Source organism: Osmerus eperlanus, chromosome 28 (assembly GCF_963692335.1).
Source record: "Osmerus eperlanus chromosome 28, fOsmEpe2.1, whole genome shotgun sequence".
NCBI classification, from domain to species: Eukaryota; Metazoa; Chordata; class Actinopteri; order Osmeriformes; family Osmeridae; genus Osmerus; species Osmerus eperlanus.
Window position 1 is genome coordinate 958,797 of NC_085045.1, and position 2,500 is coordinate 961,296.

The following is a 2,500-nucleotide window of genomic DNA, read 5'->3' on the forward strand; positions in this document are numbered from 1 at the left end:
GGGACACTTCATATTATGGGGTGTATGGTTGCCGAGGAGCTGGCTGTATAGTTACAGGCCAGTTATATAAGGATTACAGGGAAAACCAGGAAGAGAGAATAGAGGGTCAGTCTGTGTTTGAAGTGGTCAGTGATGTCGCAAACCTAATTAAGTATCTTCATCTGAGGTTTGATCGAGTCTCACAAAGGTTAAAGCTCTCCCTCATCTCTTTCTCCATCTCCCTCCCCCACCTCTCACCTCTACCTCCCACCATCTCCCTCCTTCTCTCTCTTATTCTCTGCCCTACACCTCTCCCTCCCCTTCCTTCCCTCTCCCCCTCCCTCTCTCCCCCTCCCTCCTCTCCCCCTCTTCCCCTCCTGCAGGGGTCTCTCAGTGTCAGGACAGCAGGGGGTCTGAGGTCGATAAGAACATTATTAGAACCATTCCATGCCGAGCCAGGCCAGGCCAGGCGTCAGACACACCAACGATAGCCCCCCCCCCCCCCCCCCCCCGGCCGCCCCCCTGCCGCCCCCGGACACGGATGTCACTGCCACCTCGCTCTCCTCCTCTCTCTCTCTCCCTCTCTCTCTCTCTCCCTCTCTCTCTCTCTCCCTCTCTCTCTCTCTCCATCCCTCCATCAGCCCCTGCATCCCTACCTCACTCCCCCTGCCCTCCATCACTCCCCTCCCTCACTTCCTCTACACTCTCCTCCCTTCCTCCCTCTCATACCGATCCATAGCTTCCTTCTCCTGTCTGTCACACACACACACACACACACCAACACACACACACACACACCAAAACACATATACATGGTTACGATAACCAGGGCTGGGTTAAGGATAATACGCCGGCTGCCAATCTATCTTTCTTTCCTTCTTTCTGTGCTTCCTTTCCTCAAAGACGGTCTCCCTCCCCCCCTCTCTCCCCCCTTCTTTCGTTCAGCCTCTCTGCACACAGAGAGAGGTGATTAAATCAATGTAACTGTCGGTCGATAGGCGTGTGTTTAGCAAGCCTGCTAATCATCATGCGCTAATTGAATAGATAACGACACAATCGAAGAACTGTGAAGGGACAAATCGTTTTTTTTTCTTCACATCGGCTGTCATCTCCAGAAATAACAGTACTTCACCTTGACTAGGCCGGCGGATAACGCCATACAGCACACTATCCTCACTTTACAGGGGTACAGGAGAGTGCCGTCTACAATAAGGGCTTTTTCCAAAACCTGGAGAGACTTGTGAAAAAATCTTGGACAGCATCAATGGATGTAGGTGGACCAGACACAGACAAAGTTCCATCTAAAACCCTTTTCACAAAGAACAGGTTCTACCTTGACAAGATAATAGTTCTTCTGGTCCGTCGAACAGAGAGAGTGACTCATCAAATCGAACCACCGGTGTCAAGATACACAAAAGCTCCAGTCCAAACCTGCGTTTGCTGGGTTGTGATTTTCTGCTTCCTTTCCCACCCTTCATCTCTGCGTACGACAGATATCATTTTACTGATCTATATGGGAAAAGATTTCCTGGCCAAGGGCAAACATCTCTCCAAATTAGATTCCGCCCAATCCCAGAATGCCACAGGCTGTTTCATAACCTCTACATTCTGCGAGGTCGTTTCTATTATCTACAGACAGGACTCGCTCCATTCATCTGTGTGTGTGTTGTATATGTACTGTGTGTGTGTACCCTATGTGTAGTGTGTGTACCGTGTGTGTGCTGTGTATGCACAGTGTGTGTGTTGTGTGTGTGTGTGTGTCTCATGACAGACACTGCGATTCATCCAGTCAGAATCCAACATGTGGAAGGCCTTTCAGGACACGGCGAGCAGCACACAGAGAGATGTGACGAGGAGCCATCTCCTCCTTCTGAACATCCCCGGGGGATAAGGAGGACGCTTAAACGCCATATCGGTGTCTGTGATGCATCACGCACAGACATCACCATCCCACTGCTTAACTGAGCAGCCAAATGCATCGTTCAAACCTCTGATGACCTCTTTGGTGTTTGGAGAATTACAAAGGAGAACAGAGACCGTGGAGAGACCAAAAAACCCTGAAGAATATTAAAACACCACTCTCTCTCTCGCATCTCTTTTTTCTCTCTCTCCTTCTCCCTCTGTTCCGTCGCCGCCCGCCCGCGACTCGTCCGTCTGACAGCGAGAACACTGATTGGTTGATTAGAGACTTTTAATGTGCGTGGCGGTGGGAGGGCGCGGCGCGGAGGGAAGCTAGCGGCAGGCGCTGGCGTCTCGGGGAGTTTCATTAACGGAGCATGAAGGAGAAGCAGCGGGGAGATATTACAGCTCTCTCACATCTCCCACCACACCAGGGGCAGGGAGCAGGAGGGAGCAGGAGGAAGGGAATACATGAGAGGAAAGGGAGAGGGAGAGAAAGAAGAAGAAGAAGGGAGGGGGAGAGAGAGGGTGTCCCAGATCTCTACCTGAACATGCAGTCAGGTGTCTGTCAGACACCTGACTTGAACTTCAGATGCAACCCCTCCCCCACCCACCCCCACCC

General features: G+C 51.6%; 2 protein-coding genes across 2 annotated transcripts in view; both read right to left on the bottom strand.

Moving 5' to 3' along the window:
• smad4b (SMAD family member 4b) overlaps positions 1-2,500 on the bottom strand; it is a 236,616-nt gene that overhangs the window by 207,916 nt on the left and 26,200 nt on the right. The window lies entirely within an intron of this gene.
• Positions 1-2,500, bottom strand: part of stpg2 (sperm-tail PG-rich repeat containing 2) — a 62,309-nt gene that overhangs the window by 49,875 nt on the left and 9,934 nt on the right. The window lies entirely within an intron of this gene.